Source organism: Periplaneta americana, chromosome 3, assembly GCF_040183065.1.
Source record: "Periplaneta americana isolate PAMFEO1 chromosome 3, P.americana_PAMFEO1_priV1, whole genome shotgun sequence".
Lineage (NCBI taxonomy): Eukaryota > Metazoa > Arthropoda > Insecta > Blattodea > Blattidae > Periplaneta > Periplaneta americana.
Window position 1 is genome coordinate 173,082,911 of NC_091119.1, and position 27,937 is coordinate 173,110,847.

Sequence of the window (27,937 nt, forward strand, 5' to 3'; positions counted from 1 at the left end):
GTTACTACCGATCCGTAAGCTGGTCTTGAAAAAATTTATTTGATACTCATTTTATTATTATTATTATTATTATTATTATTATTATTATCATTATTATTATTACTATTATTATTGTTATCCTGCAAAAGGATGGATCGAGTCCTTTAAATGCCACATGGCCTAATACATGTTTTGAAGACGATGATGATGATTATTATTACTATTATTATTGTTGTTTTTGTTGTTGCTGCTGCTGTTGTTTTTCTGTATCCAATATACTTACATAAGTGTTCTGCCCCAGGGCAGGTCTTTTACTGCAAACACAGCATTCTCCAATTTTCCTATTTTCTGCCATCCTCTTAGTCTCTGCTTATAATCCATATATCTTAATGTCTTCTATTATCTGATATCTTCTCCTGCCCCAAACTCTTTTCCCGTTCACCATTCCTTCCAGTGAATCCTTCAGTAGGCAGTTTCTTCTCAACCAGTGACCCAGCTAATTCCTTTTCTCCCCCTGATCAGTTTCAGCATTATTCTTTCTTCACCCACTCTTTCCAACACAGCTTCATTTCTTATTCTGTTTGTCCATTTCACACGCTCCATCCTTCACCATATCCACATTCCAAATACTTCTATTCGTTTCTCTTCATTTCGTCGTAATGTCCATGTTTCTGCAGCATACAATGCCACACTCCACACAAAGAACTTCACTAGTCTCTTCCTGATTTCTTTTTCCAGAGGTCTGCAGAAGGTGCTCTTTTTTCTATTAAAAGTTTCCTTTGTCATTGCTATTCTCCTTTTGACTTCCTGAAAGCAGCTCATGTTACTTCTTATAGTACAGTACATCCCAAATATTTGAAGCTGTCCACTTGCTCTACTACCTCATTTAGAATTCGCAAGTTTATCTTCTTTACTTTTCTTCCTATTATATGATCTTCGCCAAGTTTGTATTTTATCTTCATTCCATACTGCTCGCAGCTGTCATTTAGCTCCAATAGCATATCCCTAGTATCATCTCCTCTTCTGCTAACAACGCCGTGTCATCAGCAAATATGATGCACTTTATTCTTCTTCCTCCTACTATCATCCCTCCCATTTTCTGAAACCAGTTCTTGACCATATCCTCCAAGTAGATGTTGAACAGGGTAGGTGATAATGGGCATCCTCATACTCTTCTCCTTGCGTATCCAATATAGGGAATCCTATTTTATCCGAAGTTATATTAGGGTTTTAGTAGCAAACATTGAACTAACCAAAACTTATGTGAGTATAAAACTTAGAATGGACAATGCACAATAATAACTAAAACTATTATAATCAGTCAAATGTAGACTATATGAATACTTAAGCACTAGGCCTATATGTAATGAATTGAGACATGAAAATTCTATTATACACTGGACTGATCTACTGAGGTTCTACAGGGTGATTCGGTGACTATATTAGAGAATTTTAGGGATGATATAGAAGACAATTATGAACAACTTTCCTAAACCTATGTACGGAAACGTTACGTTTGATATAGGGACATCATTTTATTTTTGCTAACATTTTTAATATTAACCTGTATATCCCTTTAGAGAACAGGAAACACCGCTTGCTCCCCCCTCCAAGACTGGAGTTCGATGATACTGGCGTAAAACACAAATCACTCTACTAGGTATAGGAAGGAAGAAAAGTAGTTCATCCATTTACGTAAACTAGGAAATATCGCGATTTTGAGTTTGATAATTTTCATTAGCTTTTTCTTTAATCAAAGTACAGTACTGTATTAACACTTAGTGTTTTTAATCACGAAGTGAGTTATCCATGCGAACGTATTCATTATGCAGTGTATATTATACTGTCTACAGCACATTAGCGTACAATATAGAGAAAGAAGTTAAATTGAAAAATAATCATAATATGAATATTTAAACACAGTTTTGAAAATGGTGGTCGTTCATTTCGATACAGGCTTCAGTTCTTTTGTGCATATTATAGCACTATAGACTATTGCATCTAATTCCAATTGCCAGTTTCATCCTTCGTACTAGTAACTCATGTTGAAATAATTCTGTACCTACTCTACGTACTGTAAATTCAATCTTCACTTCTGCCCGACGCGAAAATATAAAATTACTCAGACATGCTATCTACTGTCCGTCCAAGTGGTTATGCTGCAGGATTGTAGAAAGGGAGAAAATCACGTGACATTTAATTACTTAACGAGGCCCTTTTATTTAAGTTAAATTAAACAGCTGTATAATATTACGTAAACTTCCAATTCCTAAGAGAAATTAATGTTTTCAGAAAAGAGCTAAGACAGCCCAGCTATTACAGAGGGGCGAGCAGAAGCAAGTGGGGGAAATCGGGATGCGACATAGGCAAACGGACAGTACCTGTGCGAAAATATGATTCAATATTGAAAGCTCTTTCGTCACTGGAAAACGCGAACATATTTCTGGAACGTACTATACTCAGTAACTCAGTACTGCTTACTATCTGCGGTCTTGGTTCTGTGTGGAGTTGGAACTTCCTTAGTAGAAGGGGTGGGAGTGAAGTACATTCAAAAACTCAGGTACAATAAAAATTGAAGTAAAAATAAAATGATGTCCCTGTAGTTACAAGCCTAGATATGTTAGTCCAGGCCTGGACACTATGGGCCGTATTCATAGACATTCTTAGAGCGGGCTTTCGGTGGATGATCAGCGAACTGACGTTTTTCGTATTCATAAACCAGTGTTAGCGATATGATATGAATCCTGTTTAGCACGCTCGTAGCCCGGGCTAGCGAAATGTGTATGAATAGCACCCTATTAGATCAATTAAGTCATACATATTCCGGCAGTAAGCACTATTCAGTGACGGATTGTATCATAGCTTTTAGGAACTTTCGTTCCCGCTGGTTGCCTGAAATCCATCACTGATGCACAGTGCCCACTGTGGGTTTGTTTATAAGGCAGTGAAGCGGAAAGGACACAGTGGGGGGGGGGGAGAGTTCAGAGTTCCGTTCCACTTCCCCGTTGTGCCCAGGGCTGTGTTAGTCAGTGTAACCAGCTAGAATCGAACTCTAGGTCATCCTTTTGAAGTTTGGTTGCAGACGTCGTGTTCCTGCAAACATTGATGATTTCTAATAAGTTTATTGGCATCGTATATTATATTTTGGCTGACTAAAACTTACAGTTTTCCTTGCATTTCCTTCTAAATGTCAACAAGTTGCAAGCTGTAACGAAGGTAATCGGATATATATTTTTTTACTTAATGTTAAGGCTCATTCACAATGAAAATTAAATAACCGTAACATAACCACAGAAGTTTGAGCCCAGGCTACCAAATGGGATCATTCACAATGATTCACATAACCTTTGACATAAACATTACCGTAAGACGTTAACATGAAAGTTTGCAAACTCCAAACTTTCATGTTTATACTTACGTGATTTGCAAACAGAACACAATCGTGGAGCGCTGAAGTATACGTCAGAATATGAGGAAATGGCGTCGTTGTTATGTTTCCATGGTTACCAAGTATGTTTGCGGTTATGTTTATGTTTCCATCGTGAATGATGGTATGACTTCTTGATTTTACCGTAACGTTTAAAGTCTTAAGTTAACGCTTACGATATGTTTAATTTTCATTGTGAATGAGCCTTTACTTTCTGTGTAAAAATTTATTAAATTGCTTATGGTCCATTCACTTGAAAAATTAAGTTAGAAAGTGAAATTTTGGGTGACCTTTCAGAACTTAAGTACGTTAAATGCAAAATATTACGATATTGATGCAAGAATTACAATATTGTTTTTACAAAAAATATAAATTTTAATTATATTAATTTTTTTAACAAACTAATGTTTCTTTTATCATAACTAATAATAAAAACAGTATTTTTTTAACTTTGTTATTTAACGACGCTGTATCAACTACGAAGTTATTTAGCGTCGATAGGATTGATGATTGCGAAATTACATTTGCGAGATGAGGCCGAGGATTCGCCATACATTACCAGAAATTTGCCTTACAAAACCTCGGAAAAACCGAACCAAGTAATCAGCTCAAGCGGGAATCGAACCCGCGCCCGTGCGCAATTTCCGATAAGCAGGCAAGCGCCTTAGCCGACTGAGCTACGCCGGTGGCCCAAAAAAACAGCATTATATTTGCAATAATAAAAAATTAGTGCTAATGAAGAGTGACTGTCAAAGAGATTGTTTTCCGAAAACTTGTGGGGCGCATAGCGTAAGTCAATAAGCTATTTAATCGTGCGCCCACTGAGTTACTGGATCCGGGCAACAAGCTAACGAACAAATAGAAGGACTAGACTTGAAGACCAGCTGTTTCTCCGCAGAAGCCATACCAGAAGTGTAACTGAGATCCTTAGCGGTCATAACACACTAAATATACTCCTAAATGTAGTGAAACTCGTAATGAGCCCTCGGTTTGGGAAATGCGGCCAGGAAAATGGTACATGTCTTCATATCCTGGGCCGATGTGACGTCTTAGGAATAATAAGGCATTAAGTACTAGGATAAACCGCACACAGACGATATTAAACGGGTTATTATGAAACTTCTAGAGAGGACGAAGCTCGTTAAATACACCCGATAAGTGGGCCGAAATGACGCATTACAGACTTAAGTGACACGGACGCCTAACCCATTTTCAAGTCTATACTGTGTTATGTTATGATCTGTACTTTTATATTCTTTTATACACACATCAAAATTGTCTAAGAAACAACTAAAAAATTTAAAATATCAAGAAAATTGACCAAGTTACAAAACTTAACGGAAGTGAATATTGAAGTACTAGCCATTTGTCATTTTACCTGGTTACCATAGTAACCAACATTGTTATTTTGTATTGTTACATTGGAAAGAATTAAATTAGTGTGTTTTAACAGGGGACATATGTAACTAAAAACCGTGTAAAATCGTAATAAACAGTAAAGAATAGTTTTAATGGTGGAAGAACGTCGTCATTTAAACCATGGTGAAATGTTTAAGGCGATTGGCATTGACGAAATAAGATGGAAAATCTCATCTTGAGGAATGTTCTCCCAGTGATGTCTAAGCCGAGCGTACAACTGATCAAGGCACTGGTTGTTGTATAGCTCCTCCGAAACGTTTCTTTGAAGGTTATTCCAAAGGTGCTCTATGGGGTTTAGATCAGGAGATTGCGCAGGCTACTATAGCACTTGAATATTGTGTGTTTGAAACCATTGACACACCACTCCGGCAACATGTGCTCTGGTATTATTATGCATGTAGAGGAATTTAGGCCCCTACTCTTCAGCGATCGGAAGCACCAAAGGTTGCAAAATGTTTAGAATATAAACATTTGCTCGCTGTGTTCCTTTTACAAGAACGAGGTCCGTCTTTCTATTGGTCATTATTCCTCCCCAGAACATGATAGAAGCTCCTTGAAATTTGTGGATCTCCTGTACGTTCCTAAGCCTTTCTGCGTCAGCTGGCGGCCTCCAACTCTTCTCGAGTCTGGGTGCAAACCGAAGCGTGATTCATCTGTAAAGAGGACCTGTCCCAATTGATCCACTGCCCAATTTTGATGTTGTGGGCACCACAAAACACGACGTGCTCGATTTCCGTGACGAATAGCTGGACACCTTAAAGGTCGACGGGCATGAAGGCCTCTTTCATGCAGTCTATTTCTGATAGAGTTGAAACAATTACGTTACTTACATTTTGCAAGGCACTTCTTAACATTGTGGCAGTTGAAGTTCTTTCTTTCAGGGTTTTAAGGTACAGAAATCTGTCTTGTCCTGCAGTGGTAACCCTTGGTTTTCCTTAGTGCCTTTCTTCTGGACTGCCAAATTGTTCATAACGACTCCACATTCTCGAAATTACACCTCTTCCCGTATTTAGAGCCCTTGCAGCATCAGCTTGTGTTCCGCCACTTTCAATTATGCCAATCACCTTAAACATTTAATGATGGTTTAAATGAGGATGTTCTTCCATTATTAAAACTATTCTTTACTGTTTATGACTATTTTAGACAGTTTTTAGTTACATATGTCCCCTGTTAAAACACACTAATTCAATTCTTTCCAATATAACTCTACAAAATAACGTTGGTTACTATGGTAACCTGGTAGAATGACAAATGACTAGCACTTTAATATTCACTTCCGTTCAGTTTTGTAACTTGGTCAATTTTCTCAATATTTCAAATTTTTTAGTTGTTCCTTAGACAATTTTGATGTGTGTATTTCTTTTTATTATTTTCTATTGTATATTATTTTATTGAATTCTCCGTATTATTTCTTATGTATTATTTTTTGTTATATATTATTATTGTTCCATTTCCTCGGCATTAAATAACACAGTAGTTGATAAATAACCAAGTAAAAAATCAGGAGGCGTAACTCGTGAAGGACCTGTCATCGAACATATGTTCCTTAACCAGAAATGATCCTCTGTGTGTGACTTATCATTCCTTGAAGTTAGTCTTTGAAGTCCTGCTACACCCAAAAGAATTTACAAATGTGTGTTAGAACTCCTGCTTGGTAATCCGATTGATATAAATAGGGGTTGTACACACGTTTGGAGTAACGGTTAGCGCGTCTGGCCGCTAAACCAGGTGGCCCGGGTTCGATTGAGGTTTTTCCCGGGGTTTTCCCTCAACCCAATATGAGAAAATGCTGGGTAACTTTCGGTGCTGGACCCCGGACTCATTTCACCGACATTATCACCATCTCATTCGGACGCTAAATAACCTAAGATGTTGATAAAGCGTCGTAAAATAATCTATTAAAAGAAAAAATAAATAAGGGTTTCAACTTAGTTTAATATGACATATTGAACATTGTGCAGTACCTTACAAATAAATTGGAGGTTAATAATATTTCACGTGAATCACAATGGTGCTAGTGAAATCTCTCGTACACACCCTGTAGATTATAGTACCACGGCAATTGCATTACGCAGTGTTGATGTATTTATATGCGTATTGAACAGTATTATTGCTGAACTATAGACCGAACCACTCTATACTCCATAGAATTACTGTTTCGTGCTCTCCCATTGTGTCTACTCTAATGCCAAAGGGAGTTATCAATAGCAATTGATATTGCAAGTTTTAATTTTTGGACGATTATTATGTTACAGCTACTTGTATAGGCTACAGGTATTTCTGCTTACGTATGTATGAGGTTCTGTATTAAATATCAGAAACTGATTATAATTTTTCATGGCTTTTTCCAGTCCCTAATAATAAATAACGAGTACATTATATCGTAACGTAAGCGTGAGTAGATTAACGGTGGTTACACATTAAAATTACTTTGATATAATTATGATATTTTTTATGCTGTTGTCATCTAGTCCGCTGTCAAAAAATCTGAAAGTTTAAATTTATAAAACAGTTATATTACCAGTTGTTCTGTATGGTTGTGAGACTTGAACTCTCACTTTGAGAGAGGAACAGGGATTAAGGGTATTTGAGAATAAGGTGCTTAGGAAAATATTTGGGGCTAAGAGGCATGAAGTTACAGGAGAATGGAGAAAGTTACAGAACACAGAATTGTACGCATTGTATTCTTCACTTGACATAATTAGGAACATTAAATCCAAACGTTTGAGATGGGCAGGGCATGTAGCACGTATGGGCGAATCCAGAAATGCATATAGAATGTTAGTTGGGAGACCGGAGGGGAAAATACCCTTGCGGAGGCCGAGACGTAGATGGGAGGATAGTATTAAGATGGATTTGAGGGCGGTGGGATATGATGATAGAGACTGGATTAATCTTGCACAGGATAGGGACCGATGGCGGGCTTATGTGAGGGCGGCAATGAACCTGCGGGTTCCTTAAAAGCTATGAGTAAGGTATTTAACAAATTTAGCCTAATATTGAGAGCCCAAGAGTGTACCTTTACAGAAAAGCGTGAGAAATTCTGATGTTATATGATATGATATATGATGCATGAGATGTGATATGATATGTTATATGATATGATATATGATATCATATGAGATGTGATATGATATATGATATGATATGATATATGATATGATATGATATGATATGATATGATATGATATGATATGATATGATATATATTTGTTGTCAACATTTACATCCATGTAATGTGGACCTCCCAATTTTTGTATCCGGTGCCACAATAACATTCGTTATAGATACACCTTTTGTAGACGCTCTTATAATTTACCTTTCGACCCCATTTAAATTGATCAGTATTCCCACCTTTAAAACCTAAAAACTTAATTTAGATCATTCACAATTGACACTTTTACGACTCTGTTCTTGATCTTTAGTTCACTTATATCGAACACACTCTGTTTCTAATAATACTTATTACTAAAACATACTGCACCATTGTCCAATATGTTCGTTATTATGTCTGTTTCTTGTGTACATTTCATTTTCAGATCTCGCTAATTTTCTACATATTATACTTCATTATCCTAGCTAGCCTCCCCCGCCATACTCCTCACCTATTTTCGTCATCTCTATCGTTTTTTCTTAACTTCCTATTGCACACCTCTAATTCATTCAAAATTGACACTTTTATCACTCCGTTCCTGAATTTCAGTTCACTTAGTCTATATCGAACACACACTGTTTCTAATAATACTTTTAAACTCTGACATTTAGGGCTCTGATACTTAACAAACGTAAACAGAACTTCATTTTTTTTTGTAGATCTTTGTGCTCAGGGAAGTCAATAATCTTGACTAACGTCGTGTTCAGTCTCAGACCGTTTTCTTAAAACTTAGTTTATCTGAAAACATTGTCGGTGTGTACAGTCTGTATTGGAACGTGAGCTACATACAAGAGCATAATAAGAACCACGCTTATTATGGAAAATTTTAGAATTTCTTTCTTGAATGCAAGTGCTGTTGTTATAGAGGTTCAGACGCAAGTACAAAGCGAATGTGGGTTATGAGTCTTTATAGCTCATTGCTAAAACCTATGATATGAAACAGCCACAGTGATACCAGTTGAAGGAAATAAAGTTCATAAGGGCTTTCTCGGGTTTTTGCTGTCTTTGGTTCCAAATATATTATACGAAGCTTACTCTAGTATGAGAGTCATGTCTGAACCAAATGTTGCAAACAGAAACTCTTCAAGAAATTTATGCCACTTACAAGGTTAACCTTAACAGCCATAATAGTATTGCGAAGTCCATAGAGTTTGGGAAGCATATTGTGAACATACGTTTGGCCATTCAGCAATAATTTCCCTTGTATGTTCAGAAATTCGAATTGACATTGATTTTATAATACAGAAGTTCTTAATGTTCAGAATATTACTACGGAAATGATGTAGTTACTGTTACTTCGTTTTATATCCCAAGTTGTGCATCAGTAATTGCACTATGGAATATGTTATACAGACCCAGAAACAAAATTTGGACCACCTGAATTTTCCAACTTTCAGTTACAACAGGGCCGGGCATGAGAGTGGCTCCATATATCCGGCCAGAGCTGCTCTCGCTCCGCAAGGCACTTCAATTCCAAGCCAGAGCAGAACGCTCACGCAGTGGCGGACTCGCATTATAGCTACCTTCCCTGCATTAATATAACAAGAGCCACGGTTGTTCTAGTCATTCAGTCTGTCAGTGCATAATAGTTTATAAGGATATTACATCAATCCATTGTACATTACAGAATTGGTAACACTCTTATTACTTTAATGAAATAAATTTCACTCTATGCACACACACACAATTCATTAGGCTTATTTACATAACCCATACGCACATACTGCAATCTCCTCACCACGGTTCTACGAGACAGGCGTATGTCTTCCACTTCCCCTACTTGCTGTGGACAGAGTTCATCTGCCAATATAATTAAACATCGCTTGATGAATTCACCTTCGTTGAATGTTTTCAATTCCTTTGCAATTTCGTGGCAAATTTTGTAGCTAATTCTCATAGCCGATTCACTAAGTGCATTATTATCATCCTGTTAATATATAATATAATATAATATAATATAATATAATATAATATAATATAATATAATATAATATAATATGACATGACATATGAGATATGATATGATATATGATATGATATGATACGATATATCATAAACTGTAACATACTATACTGTGTTATAATACTTGTATAATTTAAAATTATGTATTACTAAATGTATAATAACTTATAATGCAATATAAATATCAAATAGATACTCTGATATAATGTACCTGAGAAACATTTTCTTTAAGTTGTTGTATTAATTTATGGCGTTCATTACCAACATATTTGTCATATTCAGTAGCATGTTGTAAATAATAATGCCGTTGGATATTGAACTTCTTAATCAATTAGGTTATATTAAAAAAAATACTGCATTACTAATGTCATTTCGGAATATTCTGTGATACAGTACTTATCATCATCATTATCATGTTCATCAGCCGCTTTAATGTATGAGCGGAAGCTCCGTCTTCAAAGTTCGCCATCATATTGCAGAGTCACCACTGTACCGACACTGAATGACGTACAGTATGCATACGTCACACGCTCGCAAGGACCGCTCTTTAAAGCACAGCGCTCATTTCTCAGAATCACGTAATGTGCCCAGCCCTGAGTTACAACATACTGCTCATGCTGAGTGCTTATTAAAACTTGGAAAATTCAAGTGATCCAAATTTTGTTCTTTGATCTGTATTCCAGGCCTGGGGGTTTTATGCGTTAGCTTGAGCGATCTTTAGATAGCGGTCTCCTTCTACTCCCACAATTGTGTTCGTCGTGGACATAAGAATAGATCAGTGGCGTGCAATGTGTAATCTACATTTACATTTGTTGTAAACAGAAAATTAGATGTAATACAGTATGTACATCACGTCTTGCACTCGTTGTGAATGGCACATCACTGAACCTTTGCGTTGTTTATCGTTCCTATGCACCTCTCCGCAGCTGGCTTCTCTGTGAGCGCGAGAGAGGCTTCCCCCAGCCTTGATATATTCCCTAGAATTACTGAGCGTGCGCAGTATGTTATAACTGGAACTTGAAAAATTCAGGTGGCCCAAATTTTGTTTGAGTCTGCACAATAGAAAAAAAATTAAATCATGGTTTATTTAACGACTCTCGCAACTGCAGAGATTATATCAGCGTCGCCTGTGTGCCGGAATTTTGTCCCGCAGGAGTTCTTTCATATGCCAGTAAATCTACTGACATGAGCCTGTCGCATTTAAACACACTTAAATTCCATCGACTTCGGCCGGGATCGAACCCGCAACCTCGAGCATAGAAGGCCAGCGGTATACCAACTACGTTACCAGGGCGACTGCACAATAGATTTTCAGGTACAGAGCACTTATGCCGAATTTGCTATATAATTATTTTAGTTTTCATTTAAGATAGACAGCGTAAGCCACCGGCGTGGCTCAGTCGGCTAAGGCACTTGTCTGTCGGTCTGAAGTTGCGCTCAGGCGCGGGTTCGATCCCCGCTTGGGCTGATTATTTGGTTGGGTTTTTTTCGAGGTTTTCCCCAACCGTAAGGTGAATGCCAGGTAATCTATGGCGAATCGTCGGCGTCATCTCGCCAAATACCATCTCGCTATCACCAATCTCATCGATGCTAAATAACCTAGTAGTTGATACAGGGTTGTTAAATAACCAAATAAAAAAATACACAGCGTACCTTACTGCGAAACTAGATGGCCCGGGGTGGAATCTGGTTGGAACAAGTTGCCTGGTTGACTTTTTTAAGTTTTCCTTCATCCATTAAGAGCAAATGCTGAACTACTTTTAGCTCCGGGTCCTAGGTTTATTTCGCGTCATTATCATCATTATCTTCTTTCATCCTGCCTACTTCCATACTCGTATGTCGTCCTACCATACTGGGCTAACAGAATCCGACCTAATGGGTGCCCCAGTCTCAAAACAGGATTCTTCGGCATAATCTCCAAAAAGTAGGCAGAGGCGCAAATGATTGCACAGTAAACATACATGCACACAATTCATTCATTCGGATAATATACTCGTATCTCCAAATTAAAAGACTTACTATTTGTTGTAGAAGGGCCTCTGGAGTTCGTCTTCTGGTCTGGTATTAAGAATTTGATCACCAGCAAAGAGCATGCTATAGCCTTAAAAATTGAATATTAAAATGTTCAGGAATTATGTTATTTTATGAATCATATGATAATTAAAGATTTATACTCGTGGTCTTTACAATCCTAATCACAACCACATATTTCAAAATCATATTCATACCCGTACTTTTGATAATCCTATTTATATCTACACACTTAATAACCACGTCCATGGTCTTTATATTCTTATATACAACCACACACTTCATAATAATATTTATACCCCATAGGCTTCATAATCCTATACATATTTATACCTGTGGTCTTCACAATCCTATTTATAACCACACACTTCATAACCATATTCATAGACGTGGTCTTCATATTCCAATTTATAACCACTCACTTCATAACCATATTCATAGACGTGGTCTTCACAATCCTATTTATAACCACACACTTCATAATCATATTCGTACTTGTGGTCTTCACAATCCTATTTATAACCACAGACTTCATAACTTCATAACCATATTCATAGACGTGGTCTTCACAATCCTATTTATAACCACACGCTTCATAACCATATTAATAGACGTGGTCTTCACAGTCCTATTTATAACCACACACTTCATAACCATATTCATAGACGTGGTCTTCATATTACAATTTATAACCACTCACTTCATGATTTCATAATCATATTCATACTTGTTGTCTTCACAATCCTATTTATAACCACACACTTCATAATCATATTCGTACTTGTGGTCTTCACAATCCTATTTATAACCACACACTTCATAATCATATTCGTACTTGTGGTCTTCACAATCCTATTTATAACCACACACTTCATAACCATATTCATAGACGTGGTCTTCACAATCCTATTTATAACCACACAGTTCATAACCAAATCCATGGACGTGGTCTTCACAATCCTATTTATAACCACACACTTCATAACCATATTCATATTCCAATTTATAACCACTCACTTCATGATTTCATAATCATATTCATACTTGTTGTCTTCACAATCCTATTCATAACCACACACTTCATAATCATATTCGTACTTGTGGTCTTCACAATCCTATTTATAACCACACACTTCATGATCATATTCGTACTTGTGGTCTTCACAATCCTATTTATAACCACACACTTCATAACCATATTCATAGACGTGGTCTTCATATTCCAATTTATAACCACTCACTTCATAACCATATTCATAGACGTGGTCTTCACAATCCTATTTATAACCACACACTTCATAATCATATTCGTACTTGTGGTCTTCACAATCCTATTTATAACCACAGACTTCATAACTTCATAACCATATTCATAGACGTGGTCTTCACAATCCTATTTATAACCACACGCTTCATAACCATATTAATAGACGTGGTCTTCACAGTCCTATTTATAACCACACACTTCATAACCATATTCATAGACGTGGTCTTCATATTACAATTTATAACCACTCACTTCATGATTTCATAATCATATTCATACTTGTTGTCTTCACAATCCTATTTATAACCACACACTTCATAATCATATTCGTACTTGTGGTCTTCACAATCCTATTTATAACCACACACTTCATAATCATATTCGTACTTGTGGTCTTCACAATCCTATTTATAACCACACACTTCATAACCATATTCATAGACGTGGTCTTCACAATCCTATTTATAACCACACAGTTCATAACCAAATCCATGGACGTGGTCTTCACAATCCTATTTATAACCACACACTTCATAACCATATTCATATTCCAATTTATAACCACTCACTTCATGATTTCATAATCATATTCATACTTGTTGTCTTCACAATCCTATTCATAACCACACACTTCATAATCATATTCGTACTTGTGGTCTTCACAATCCTATTTATAACCACACACTTCATGATCATATTCGTACTTGTGGTCTTCACAATCCTATTTATAACCACTCACTTCATGATTTCATAATCATATTCATACTTGTTGTCTTCACAATCCTATTTATAACCACACACTTCATAATCATATTCGTACTTGTGGTCTTCACAATCCTATTTATAACCACTCACTTCATGATTTCATAATCATATTCATACTTGTTGTCTTCACAATCCTATTTATAACCACACACTTCATAACCATATTCATAGACGTGGTCTTCATATTCCAATTTATAACCACTCACTTCATGATCTTCATAATCATATTCATACTTGTTGTCTTCACAATCCTATTTATAACCACACACTTCATAACCATATTCATAGACGTGGTCTTCATATTCCAATTTATAACCACTCACTTCATGATCTTCATAATCATATTCATACTTGTTGTCTTCACAATCCTATTTATAACCACACACTTCATAACCATATTCATAGACGTGGTCTTCATATTCCAATTTATAACCACTCACTTCATGATCTTCATAATCATATTCATACTTGTTGTCTTCACAATCCTATTTATAACCACACACTTCATAACCATATTCATAGACGTGGTCTTCATATTCCAATTTATAACCACTCACTTCATGATCTTCATAATCATATTCATACTTGTTGTCTTCACAATCCTATTTATAACCACACACTTCATAACCATATTCATAGACGTGGTCTTCATATTCCAATTTATAACTACTCACTTCATGATCTTCATAATCATATTCATACTTGTAGTCTTCACAATCCTATTTATAACCACACACTTCATAACCATATTCATAGACGTGGTCTTCATATTCCAATTTATAACCACTCACTTCATGATCTTCATAATCATATTCATACTTGTAGTCTTCCAATCCTATTTATAACCACACACTTCATAACCATATTCATAGACGTGGTCTTCATATTCCAATTTATAACCACTCACTTCATGATCTTCATAATCATATTCATACTTGTCTTCACAATCCTATTTATAACCACACTCTTCATAACCATATTCATAGACGTGATCTTCATATTCAAATTTATAACCACTCACTTCATGATCTTCATAACCATATTCATACTTGTTGTCTTCACAATTATATTTATAACCACACACTTCATAACCATATTCGTACTCATGATCTTCATAATCATATTCACATTCGCGGTCTTTATAATCCTATTTATAGCCACAAACGTCATAATCAAATTCATACCTATTGTCCTTATAATCCTATTGATATTCAATGTCTTTATGATTCTAATTACAAGCACACAACCATATTCTTACCCATGGTCTTCAAAGTCCTTACACTGTATTTAGCTTACAATCATATTCACTACAACAATTTCATAATCATCATACTGTCTTCAGCTTAATATTGCAATCTTTATTACTAAGTTCACCATAATTTTCGTTGATATGACATCACCCATATTGACGCAATGTTTCACCTTGACCATCTTCATTTCGCCATCTCCCCTGTTTAAGTTTTTCTTAATTGTTGCATTTGCACTCAACGCTAGACTTAACTTGTTATGAAATTCAGTTTTAGTAAAATGCAGATGAACTTCAAACGACGCTATTCTTAATATGATATTTTTATTTGATAACCTGTTACATGTATTTATCTCATTCCTATATTTGGTATAGCTTTCTGTTCCGAAGTATGATGGGATCGAAGGAAAAAATAACTATAAAAGTTATTGCGAGTAACATAAATTGATTGCTGGAAAGATCAGCAGACATATCACGAAGGGAGAAAATAGCAAATTAAATAATAAGAGACATCGGGAAAGTTTAAATCGACAGTATCTACAAAATGAAATAAAAATTGTTTACCTTCAAGGGCATACAAGGAGAAGATCGTCTTCAGACCTATCGGAAAAAAGAGAGAATGTGAGTTGAAGGAAGGTTGATGTAATGATGCATATGGAATTATTTCAAACGGTGATGGAGAAACATTTTCAATAAAACATTATGAAGCTAGTGGAACGAAATACGAAAACGGTCGCTGTAGATCAGGAAGTTAGACTTCGGTTAACAATGCTGGGTTCCACTCCCTGAACTATGTGTGAACTACATTCCTAAGCCAGGTGATAAAATACCATTTCCATAACATGGCAACTTCCAAGTATGTGCTAGCTGGTATGATTTTCGTAGTTGGAACATTGTTAAATTTAATTATATTCACACACACAAATTAATGTGTATTTTCACTCACTTTGTTCACATGAAAAGTTACCTATTATTAGGGGGCGGATGTTGATGAGAAGTCATCTTATTATTCACATTAGAACGATGCCTATTAATATAGAAATCATTTCTATGTTAATATCAACGTAAAAAATTAATTTCTTATATTGCATTTTTTGCATTTTTCGACGTTTTTTCGGCATTTTTTGTTCATTTGTAATACTTTGAAAAACTTTTAGGTCATATAGAATGCATTTTACTTTCTTCTTTACCGATAGGTCTGTTAAATCTTTTCCTAAGCAATTAGGTCAGTAGTAATTACCTGCTGAATAAGTGAATAATAGTGAAGTTTGAGTTTTATAGTTCGAAACAAACATTACACTTCAAGGCTTCACCTCACACAACGGAAACAATATAAAATGCTTGACAACAGCTTAGTTTAAGTGAGGGCTTTGACCGCTACTGTTCTTTTGTCGGTACGAGAGTGTCTTTAGAATTTATGTTTGTAAGGGAAAAAACTTTCACCGTGTCCTGGATGTTGTGTCCCCATGGAAGGAAAGGGCCAGTATTTTTAACACAAAGATTACAAAACTGCACGCTGCACCCACAATTTGTTTTGTCATTCACACTCCCCCATCTGGAAGATCTGGTAACAAAAGTGAAGAACGGAAGTAGGAGGAGACGGAGAATGAAGGCATGACATGGACCACCACCGATTGAAACATACTGTAAACCCTCATTAAAATCTATAATTTTCCTTTAAACCTTTCATTTTTTGTATGCCCTCTTCCTCTATCTCAGCCAAATTCCAGAAAATTGGCTTCTCTCTCCGAAATTTGTAGGGCAGTCATTGAAACAAGTTGACTAATTTTAATAAGTACGGTGAATAATATTTAAATGTCATTTTCTTTAAATTTTATGTAATTTTTCCATTAGTTTGAGAACATTTTAATGATAATTTTAAGTAGATTTTTAGGTCATAACATTCGCCCTCTAGTTATTATTATTATTATTATTATTATTATTATTATTATTATTATTATTATTATTATTATTATTATTATCATTATTATTATTAGGGCTGAGATTTTGGTGAAATTGTATCTTTTTTCTAATAAGCCAGAAACATAGCTGCTTTAGTATTTATATTATGCGATAAACTGAGTGTTTTAAGACATATTTTTTAGGTTTTTTTTTTTTTTTTTTTTGCATTTTATGCCTGTTTCAACTCATAAGAACATCTTTTGTTTAATTCGGACATTTTTAGGCATTTTAATTTAATTTTGGCCATAAATCCCCATTATTAATATAAAATAATATTTATTTCTTTTGATATATGTCTACGCATTTTGTCCATTAATACTCATTATTTTTTTTACTTAGTTATTTAACGACGCTGTATCAACTACGAGGTTATTTATCGTCGATGGAATTGGGGATAGCGATATGATATTTGGCGAGATGAGGCCGAGTATCGCCATAGATTACCTGACATTTGTCTTACATTTGAGAAAAACCTCGGAAAAAACCCAACCAGATAATCAGCCCAAACGGGAGTCGAACCCGCGACCGAGTACAACTCCGGATCGGCAGGCAAGCCCCTTAACCGACCAAGCTACACGATGGCTAATACCCATTATTTTTTATAATATTTTAATCGTTTTTCTACACAAATATTGCCATTTTAACGTAGTACACGCCAACCACCTCTTCAATATATATGTATGTATGTATTTATTCACACTGCAAATGGGTATATACCCGGTGGCAGTGGTAACTAATTACACTCAATAATGACAATTAATAATAAACACAACTACTGAAACAATAATTAATAATAATAGTAGTAGTAGTAGTAGTAATAATAGTAATAATAATAATAATAATAATAATAATAAAATAACAAGGAGCATCCTAAATTAAATGAAGCATGGTCACTTAAAATAACATTTAAAGTAAATCTAATTTGTATTTTAACCCTAAGTTCGAACTAAGACCACGAGTGTGACAGGTTCATACCTCCATAGGTATCTTTCGGCACTGCACTTATTCCGCTGTCAACTCACTCACTGCACTGATTCTACCTGATTTCACTAACACTTATAAACATTTCACTGTTCAAATACATTGCACAGCCACTTCACTGACAGCAACACACTTCACTTACACAATAGACTTCACTGACACTACACACTTCACACACACAACACACTTCCTCACTGATAGAACACTTCAAATAACAAGATATCAATTACACCCTTTAAGTAGTGTGTATAATATACTCCCGTCTATTAGCAAAGTCCTTAAGCCAATTTTTAAATACATTTTTGGTTATTGGACTCCTCTATACCTGTTAATTCTGGATAAGAGTAGCCTTGTGGTGAGCTACATGGAAATTACATGAGGTAAAATAATTAATTAAAGTGTACCACTTAGAAAAAATTATGTAAAATTAAATAAACTTAAATATTGGTACTACTCGTAGAATTTAATTTAATTACTAGTCTAAATATTAAGTAGTACAAAACCTCTTTTCCTACTAAGCTAATTATGTAAGAACAATTTTGAGGGCATTTTTACTGGCATTTTTGAAAGATTTTTACGTCATAAATGCATTGTTTTAGGACTTTTTTATGATTTATAGGTCATTAAAATCCTAGCCCTAATTATTACGTATGGGAATGTACAAGGACATCATTTTATTTTTACTAATATTTTTAATATTAATCTGGCTATACCTTGGGATTTGATAACCGGAAACACCGTTTGCTATCCCCTTCCACGACTGGAGTTCGATGATTCTGGCGTAAAATACAAACAACTCACTTTACTAGGTATAGGAGGGAGGAAAAGTAGTTCATCCATTTACGTAAACTAGGAAATATCGCGATTTTGAGTTTTATAATTTTCATTAGGTTTTTGTTTAATCAAAATACAGTACAGGATTAACAATAAGTGTTTTTACTCACGAACTGAGCTATCCATGCCAACGTATCCATTATGCACTGTATATTATACTGTCTACAGCAAATTAGCTTACAATATAAAGAATGAAGTTAAATATAAAAATAATCATAATATGGATATTTAAATACATTTTTGAAAATGGTAGCCGTTCATTTCGATACAGGCTTCAGTTCTTTTGTGCATATTATCGCATTACAGACTAATGTACCTAATTCCAATTAGGCCTACCAGTTTCGTCCTTCGTACTAGTAACTCATGTTGAAATAATTTTGTATCTACTCTACAAAAGAGTACCTTACGTACTGTAAATTCAATCTTCACTTCTGCCCGATCCGAAAAGATAAAATTACTCAGACATGCTATCTACTGTCCGTCCAAGTGATTTTGTCGCAGGGTCGTATAAAAGGGGGGAAATCACGTGACAGTTAATTACTTAACGAGGCCTTTTTATTTAAGTTATTTTAAACAGTAGTATAACATTACATAGACATCCAATTCCTAACAGAAATTAATGTTTTGAGAAAAGAACAAAGACAGCCCAGTCACTAGCCGAGCAGAAGTGGGTGAGGGAAAACGGGATGCGACATAAACAAACGAACGACAGTACCTGTGCGAAAATATGATTCAATATTGAAAGTTCTTTCGTCACTTGAAAACGCGAACGTATTTCTGGAATGTACTATACTCACTAACTCAGTACTGCTTACTTTGACTACATACGCGACCTTGGTTCTGTGTGGAGTACGGTTGGAAGTTTACTAGTAGAAGGGGTGGGAGTGAAGTACATTAAATAACTCGGGTACAATTAAAATTGAAGTAAAAATAAAATTATGTCTCTGTATAAGAAGCTGATGTAGGACTCGAAAATCTTGCTTCTTATTATTAACCCTTTGAATACGTAGTAATGCGGAGAAACCTTGAAGTTACGTTTCTGTATTGGAGTTAGTCTCGAAGAATAAAGAATAGGAGACCAACAGGCACAGCGATGGGTGTCAGATTTCCTTTGCCAGTATAATCTTATTCGCTGTTGAGTTCCGTCGGATCGACCGTTGCGGGACGTTGCGTGTTCGAATGTTTGGAGCTCAGAATCCTAAGTTTGCTTTGAAAAGTCGGTACAAGACAAACAAGATGAGCCTGTGAGAAGCAGTCAGGCGTCAATATTTGCAGAACGAGATATCTAATACGTTATGTCGTGCCACGCACCAGACGTGGCACAAGGTTGTCTCTTCTTCCAGGTCCTTCCTTCACTTTCCCAGCAAGCATCACCTTTTCTCATACTACAAATATAAATCTTCTTTTATATAGGTTCCTCTAAACCAGCGTTTCTCAAACTATGGCCCTCGAGGTCTGACTTTGTGGTCCTTCAAAACGGACAGAAGAAAACATGAAATTCGAACGAATTGCGTATCACACTATAGGCCTAAGTTAGCTGAAAGTCTCAGAGTTTGGAAAAGACACATGGCAATCGCCTTTCACTTTTTCTCCCATTAGTGACATTTTATTAAATTTATTGCCCTAACCGTCTACAGACTTCCAACTCTACTCTCAGCAACAAAGGAGGAATTTAAAGCACTATGAACGTGGGGTTTCTTCTCGCCATCTTTTCAATGCACATCAGCTGATGACATATGGCTAAGTGCATTGGCATATCTTTCAGTTGTATTCTCAAAACTAAACGAACTAAATCTCTCTCTACAAGGCGATTCTTTGACTGTTCTCAATGCGCATGAGAAAATAAAGGTGTTCGAGAGAAAACTTGGTTCTGTAAAACAGAGGATTTTTTCACTATTTCCAACCCTAGAGTCTTTTTTGGTTGAAAATGACTGCGTTATTGGAAAATAATTATGCAATGACATATGTTCGCATCTCGAAACTCTGAGATCACAATTTGAAACTTATTTTCCAAGTAAATATGACGAATTTTCATGGGTTCGTGATCCCTTTCATTGCGATATTAAAAATAACAAACTTTCGTTGAGTGAAAGAGAACAGTTAATTGAACTCTCGAATGACACCGGACTTAAAATTAAATTCCAAGCGAAAGGTATGGTTAATTTCTGGACCTCATCACAAGTGAAAAGAGAATATAGTGAAGTGTACAATGGTGCTTTATAGATTATAATTCAGTTTGCTTTTACGTCTGTGTGAGAAACGATTTTCATCACTAACCTGATAAAAAACAAAGTACCGAAATCAACTCGATGTATGTGACGATCTTCGACTTAAGCTTACCAGCATACATCCAAATATAGAACAACTGTACAAATATCGGCAATCCATCTCATTAATGTGAGTATCAACATTTATTTATTTTGTTTAGTTAATAAGTTAAATATTATCCGAACTAATAGTCTTGCGGTCTTACTAATAAAAACTCTATATACAGACGTTTAACTGGCTTATACAATAAGTAGCTCGTTTATAAGTCGTGTGTAAATTCCTTACTAATAATCACTACATACGTCGTGTATAACAGTATGACTGTTAACGCAGCTGCGTCATAGTTTCGTCATTACTTCATTACGAAATGTAATACAACATCTGAGGTTCTCTATTGTATCCGGTAGAGTGCTGGAATGTGCCGTGTTAAGTATCGATAGTACAACTGGCTCTGATCGATTACCACACTATTTTTTGGTCAAAGTGTACAAGTTACAGCAATATTATTCTTATTGTTCTGTGCTCTTTGGTTTGTCGTTCTGTAGTTACAATGCAACCATCATCATAAAATGACAGTCGATACGAACAGCTGTTAGAGGGGCGGCCATTTTTTTCTCTATATACAACGTTTAAACAAGGGGTTTCGTATATATAACTACTGCAAAGCAATTCCCATTGTATAGTTACAGACTGTTTATACATCCATCGCTTATGCATGGTTTATTAGTAACGTTTTCTGTCTCAACTCCGCATAAGTCTCGTATAAAAACTGTACACGGTTTATTAGTAAGAACGTTGATTTATTAAAAAACGAAAATGATTTTTTTTTCTATTAACATTAACTTAATTACTTAATATTAATGTAAAATTAAATTAATTAAATTAATATTAAATTAATTTTAATTAATTAATTTTGTTTTAAAATGTGAATATACTGATATTAAAATATGCTACAAAAATGATAAATTTGCTTTCGAAGGGAACAAGAGTAAGGTGGTCCGCGGATCTTTTCTGACTTAAAAAGTGGTCCCCACTTCAAAAAGGTTTGAGAAACGCTGCTCTAAACTATTGAGGTAACTCAGTTCGCACTTCTTCTAAAAGTTGTCATAAATTTTAAACAATATGAACCAAAGAAACGCGAGATTTTGATTTTGTTATTGGTGGTACATGGATTATTTTAGCAGCTTTATATTCATAAGCAGTAACATGAACTGCTACCAGGAAGTGAAAAGGAGGATGGCAATGGCAAAGGAAGTTTTTAATAGAAAAAGGAGCATCATCTACGGACCTCTGGATAAAGAAGTAAGGAAGAGACTAGTGAAGTGCTTTGTGTGGAGTGTGGCATTGTATTGTGTAGAAACATGGACGTTATGACGAAATGAAGGGAAGCGAATAGAAAAATTTGAAATCTGTGTAATGAAGAATAATGGAACGTTTGAAGTGGACAGATAGAATAAGAAATGAAGCTGTGTTGGAAAGAGTGGGTGAAGAAAGAATGATGCTGAAACTGATCAGAAATTGGTTGGGTCACTGGCTGAAGAAGCAAAATATTCTCAGGGGCAGATAAAATATTTTTTTTTCCACCATGTTAATAACGTCAAAACAAGCGCTTATACAAATTTTGACCACTCGATCTCAATTAAGAGGATCTCCAGAAAGTAAGTTTGTCCTGGGCCGTTTACAGAAAGAAAACAATTGCATGGAAAGATTTATTGGATCAGATACAGCACTTGTAGAGCTATTTTTCAACATATTCCCCACCGAAATTGATACATCTGTCATGTCGTGGGATCAGCAGAAACGTGCAGACGGCTGTCACACACTGGTTCCGATCCCTCGGCAGACATCTACAACATAGGGATATAAAATTTGATCCCAATTCGGTTGAGAAGCTTTTATCATCCAGTCTGCTGTCAAAAAATCTGAAAGTTAGAATTTATAAAACAATTATATTACCAGTTGTTCTGTATGGTTGTGAAACTTGGACTCTCACTTTGAGAGAGGAACATAGGTTAAGGGTGTTTGAGAATAAGGTGCTTAGGAAAACATTTGGGGCTAAGAGGGATGAAGTTACAGGAGAATGGAGAAAGTTACACAACACAGAACTGCACGCATTGTATTCTTCACCTGACATAATTAGGACCATTGAATCCAGACGTTTGAGATAGGCAGGGCATGTAGCACGTGTGGGCGAATCCAGAAATGCATATAGACTGTTAGTTGGGAGGCCGGAGGGAAAAAGATCTTTGGGGAGACCGAGACGTAGATGGGAAGATAATATTAAAATGGATTTGAGGGAGGTGGGATATGATGATAGAGACTGGATTGGTCTTGCTCAGGATAGGGACCAATGGCGGGCTTAAGTGAGGGCGGCAATGAACCTCCGGGTTCCTTAAAAGCCAGTAACTGAGTAAGGTACGACAAAATGTCTCAATTCCGGTGGGGAATATGTTGAAAAGTACCTCAATAATTTACTGTATCTGTTCCAATATGTCTTTCCATGGAATTGTGATTTTTTTTTTGGCAACGACCCCAGGCAAACTTACTTTCTGTGCGGCCCTCGTAATTGCGCTCGAGTGGCAAAAATTTGTTTAAGCACTTGTTTTGGCATTATTAACGTAGTGGAAGAAAAAAAATTAACTTTTTTATCTGCCCCCATGAGATTGTTTGCTTGTAAGATAATTCATGGTGAAAGATTATAAGGCCTGCATACTTGTAGCAAAGTTAGGAATGGTTCACGGCGTAGTGCATACCTCTAAGAGATAGAGAGATGTGCTGTGAACTTTTATAACCGCGCAGCAAGTCAAGTCCGTGTTGCGAGGCAAGCATTCCTGTCTCCGTCTTGTCTGTTGTGCACCAGATTAACAAAGTTACGGCAATACAGAGAGTCAATAACTTATCCGTCCCTTGGAAACGAGGAAAGGTGGAATTCCACTTAGAAACGACACGCGAGCGTCGGCCATGCAAACCCACGCTGGGCTGCCATGCCGTCTGAAATCGCTGTTGGATGAACACTGCTCTACTCCGCCCCCGCTGCCTTCCTTAACGTGATTTACCATCTCGTGCAACTACTGCTAATTCCTCCTCTAATGATGAATATCTTCCCTGCGTTTGATATCAACGCGTTCCTTATGTATAATTATATTTACGCGTAAGTATGTAATAAGATCTTAACAACATGCTTGTAGGAACCGCCAACTAGTGTTGTGTGAATCTAGGAGTTATTTCAGAGATGTTAAATGTGTTAAAGGTTATATAAATGAACAGGACACCCAGTGGCGAAGCTTAGGTGTAAATGAATAATTTCAAGGAAAAATTGTTCCGGAGCCGGGTATCGATCCCGGGACCCTTCGCTTAGAGCGCGAACGCTCTACCGACTAAGCTACCCCTGGAACTATACAAGACACCGTCACACCGAAGGGTCCCGGGATCGATACCCGGCTCCGGAACAATTTTTCCTTGAAATTATTCAAACCTGCTTTACGGGGAGCTACTACCTGAAAGCCAGATTTGTACTAAGGTGTAAATATTTATTTATTTATTTATTTATTTATTTATCTATTTATTTATTTATTTATTTAACCTGGTAGAGATAAGGTCATCAGGCCTTCTCTTCCCCTCTACCAGGGTATTACAACTACAATATTAAGAATACAATTATAATTACAGTTAACATTAAATTTACAAATACAATAAAAATCAAAGTACTAAAAGATTAACTAATTAATAAAAGCTAAACAGTTTACTGTAAAAGTTAAGAAGAGAGAAACATTTTTTTATTAATTAAGTAAAAATTAAACCTACTCTATGCAGTAAGAAAATGCTTAATAAGTTTTTTTTATTAATTAAGTAAAAATTAAACCTACTCTATGCAGTGAGAAAATGCTTAATAAATTTGCTTTTGAACGCTACTGAATTCCACCAGTCTTCGATGTCACTTGGTAGGGTATTCCACAAGCGAGAGAGCGAGATTGTGTATGATGATGAATACTGGATAGATTGAAAAAAATATGTTTACTTTAGGCCCTATATGTTTTTTTTATATAGGAGACGTTTCTCGGCTTTTGTATCACATTTTTTTTTGTGACACTCCAAAACAAGATGATGACCACTCATTTTCATCCCTAAACAGAATACAGGTAGCCTATAATAATATACACTATCTACCAAAAAGTAATTGGGCACTGTTTTTACGCCTTCAGAACCTCGTTGTACCACCTCTTGTTGCTATAACAGCAGCCACTCCTCAGGTATGCTCTCCACTAATTCGTGTCCCCATTGGAATGCGTCGCCATTCCACTTGCAACATGACACTCGTTGGACAATGGAAGTTGGCCCCATGTTTCAGCGGCTACTATGCAGTGGTATGCAGACAATAATGTCCACCGGTTGGACTGGCCTGCACAGAGTCCTGATCTCAATCCCATTGAGCATCTTTGGGACGTATCGGACCGGCGGCGATTGAAGTCTCGGGAGATGCCGCAAACTTGCATTGTCCAACTGAGTGCCGTGTTGCAAGAGGAATGGCGACGCATTCCAGTGGATATCCTACACAAACTAGTGGAGAGCATGCCTGACAGGGTGGCTGCTATTACAGCAACAAGAGGTGGTACCACGAGGTTCTAAAGGGGCAAAAACAATGCCCAATTTCTTTTTGGTAGATAATGTAACTTAAGTGTCTCAGAGCACCGTGTTAGCCAAGGATATTTCATATGTCATGACAATTAAAAATGTTTACTTTGTCTTCCTGCATCCGCTATTTTAATATGTAAATGTGATGTCGATCTCCTCTCTTTGTAAGCACATTTTGTTTCACATGCCCAACTTGAAAACGGTTGCTGTTTTAATTCTTCAATGTTCTCTCAGTATGAGCCATTTTACACAAAATTAATATGAAACACACACACATGCACACGCATGCACTTTTGATTAAACTAACACCCAGCAACGCAACGCATTCACAGAACACCCATGTAGCGTAACGTATTATTGTGTAGGTGAGGCTAACCGGGTTTCGTACCGAGATGTAGCGAATCGATATTCCCTCCCCGGTCCCGTCTCAAGCTCGCGAGTCAAGGTCGTAGTCATGCGTTTAGAGGCTTCTGCCACAAGTCTCGTACTGAACTCTCCATCCTAGAAAAGCTGCCAACGCTGAACTATCTCCTTCGTCTTCGTTTAGACCGAAAATTAATAAATTATTCTTCCTCTGGCTATCTTCTGTCACAAATTTTGTTTGCCAACTGATTATTTAACTGTTGTAGCTCTTCGATTCTTTTGCTGTTTTTCTTCATGTTTGTTTTCAAATCTGTAATTGTCTGTATAAAATTCTGTAGCTGTAGTTTTATTTTCTGATTGATTTTTTAAACTCTAATTTCATTTCTTCCTTAATTACTTCTCTCTTCTCTTCGCTCTTCACACTCATTGATCCCGGGTTCACTTCAATTCCTCCCATTATTAATAACATTACTATGACTACTCCAGTCGCTCATTTTAATTCTTTCTTCTTGCCTCTCTCCCGATTTCTCTCTTACTTAATTCTTCTCCTACTGAACCTATCAATTCTTGGTCTATACTCTCTATAGTATACACCCATTTTGCTTTCCTCTTCTGCAGTTCCTGTTGTCCGACGATCCTGTATTACTTTGGCTTAAAGCTAAGGTTTGTTTACGGCGATCATCGCCGGACGCAAATCGCCGGCGATTATAAACGCTAGCGATGATCATCAGGAAGTGGTTTCTTTATCAGCGTACATCGCTGTCAATTTTCATTTGTTTTGCTGTCATAACTCGATCCAATATATCTACATGGCCTTCTCTAAATATCGATTATTGAACATATATGCGGCGATGTGCGACCTGAATTTGCTTCAGAAGCAACCTCCAGCGATCTACGTCGCGTCCAACGATCTACGATGGCGATCATCGCTGTAAAGAAACCGTGCGCATTCATTTTAACTGCTAGCAACTCCAGGCGACAATTGCCAGCGATGTGCGCCCGGCGATGATCGCCGTAAACAAACCGTAGCTTAAGAGCATCGCTCTCTGTATGCTGTTTCTGCAATTCGGAGCACGTTACAGGAGCTACGTCCATTCGCCTTGGCTACTACTTGCTGACTGGTTTATGTGATATAAAATACACAAACATTTGCAAGTGTTATTTAAATAGTACTTTTGGTTTCACCAAGAAACATCCGAACACAAAAAATCACACTGTGACAAAATCGCTATTATCATCACAGCGATTTTTCCGGAGCTGTAACGGGAAAACGCTGCGACACTCCTTCTCTAAAATGTACGCAGTAAAACTTTGAGCTTTTGTTTTGAGTAAATTATTTTATTTTGTATGTCTTTGGATTAAACTATAGATACTGAACGAAACTACCTACTAAGAGATAGGCATCAGCAAAGACTAAATTTTCCTAAAATTAGAAACACTTATTATTAATTAAATTAGATAAGCACACAGGTTTTGAAAATAAGATAGAATTACGTCAAGGTTTTAAAATAATAAAAATTGAAAATAGAGAATTAAGGCAGTTATTAATGTATTCAGATAGCTATATTATTTAGTAAAGGTTCAGAAGATAATTTTGACTATATAAATTGCTTTACTAATATGTCTTAATGTCAATAATAATGCAT

General features: G+C 36.2%; 1 non-coding gene across 1 annotated transcript; it reads right to left on the reverse strand.

The window, feature by feature from the left end:
* Positions 1–24,615: 24,615 nt before the first annotated feature.
* Positions 24,616–24,689, reverse strand: TRNAR-UCU (transfer RNA arginine (anticodon UCU)). Its single transcript has one exon. It is a non-coding gene; the product is annotated as a tRNA-Arg (tRNA).
* Between the last annotated feature and the right edge of the window lie 3,248 nt (positions 24,690–27,937).